This window comes from Arachis duranensis, chromosome 8 (genome assembly GCF_000817695.3).
Source record: "Arachis duranensis cultivar V14167 chromosome 8, aradu.V14167.gnm2.J7QH, whole genome shotgun sequence".
Classification (NCBI taxonomy): domain Eukaryota; kingdom Viridiplantae; phylum Streptophyta; class Magnoliopsida; order Fabales; family Fabaceae; genus Arachis; species Arachis duranensis.
The window spans coordinates 47,973,424-47,975,140 of record NC_029779.3 but is presented as its reverse complement, the minus strand read 5'-3'; positions in this window follow the sequence as shown (position 1 = coordinate 47,975,140).

Below are 1,717 nucleotides of genomic sequence, written 5' to 3'. Positions count from 1 at the left end.
ATAGATTAATTATACCTAAAAAAATACGACATACATCATTAATTTAAATTTAAATAGCTATTATAATTTAAAAGACTTTTAGATTAGGAGATATTTATTCATATATATTATTAAATTTTATTTATTTTTAATTAATATTAAACTAATCGAATAATCAGCTTGGTTTGGGTTTGAGGATTCCAAAATCAATACTTATTTAAAGTTAAATTTGATTGGGTATGTCTTGATAATATCCGATTATTCATCAAGTCAAAAATTAATGTAATTAAATAAAATCACTTTAGTTATTGGTATCCGTAAACACTCTTGCATAACAGTATATGTTAGAATAAGATATTAAGACAAAAATATCAAAAAAAATATATCAGTATTATTTTTTTTAAATATTATTTATATACTAAAAATTAGTCATTAAATTAGTTATTATATATTTATATATTTATACATATTAATTTATATATTTTATTTAACTAAATAATTATTTGCTAGAATAATCAAAACCTGACACAGTAGAATAATCAAATATGCAATGGAATAAAACTAAATTTATTCAGAGTAGTATAATAAAAAAAAATTATGAAATGTCAAATACGAATTTATACGTAGTGTCTGAGTAATAACTGATTTTTCATATAGATATAGCATGATTAGTTGTAGAAAAATATTTTATAATTGTAGAAATATGTGTTAATATTATGTTTGAGATGACATCACGACTTACACAACATTAATGTCTAATGATCGAATGCAATCTAGACTATAACTATATGTGAGTCGATATAATGTTTTTATTTTAGATATTTACAAAGAAATCAACTTTAAATCATGTTTTTAAAGAATTTATATATTTTTAAAACATTTCATATATATTATATCATCTTATATGCATTTATTAACTTTATACAACTTTAAATATTAGTCTTCCTGGTTATTTTTTTTTTAAGAAAAAAATTAAAACTTTCATAAAAAAATCAAATGACACTTATAAATCACAGAAAAAAGATAAGATTTATAATTAATAAAAAAGATAAATATTCTGTATAATAAATTATTATTTGATAAGAGGCATAATATTCAATTCTAAAAAATTTTAAAGAGTAAAAACAAAGAATATAAATATATAATTACATATGGTCGTTTTACTACAACACAATAAAATACTATTTCTCATTTTTCTAAATAAATTTTAATATTTTTCAAATTTGCGAAAACTTCTATGAACAACAAACTTTTTTTTGTAAGATATTTTTTTTAGATTTGTAAAAATCATACAACCAAAATTATAAGACCCACTAAAAAGAACTATTATCACCACAAAAGGAGTCACAGTAAAAATGAAAAATAAACCACAAAGAATTCTTTAAACTAGAACAAAAAAAAAACAAAACTAAAAAACTAAAACTAAAAATTCAGATGCAACAAAGCAAAAACCAGTGACGTTGATAAATTTTCTTAGTTCGATATGTTCGTTGCCTAGCTATCAAATTCTAATGTAATGTTTATGAATTAAAATTAAATATTTATTCCAAGTATAGTCAATAAATTTTAAAAAATTAACTAATATAACTTTTAATAATGTAATTTTAAAATGATTAGATATACAAAACTTTTTTTAATTAATTAATAATTCATTTTTGTTTTACCTACACAAGATCTATACATTAAATACTCCAAAAAACTAATGTGAATATTAAAATGCAAAATAGAAACCTATAAT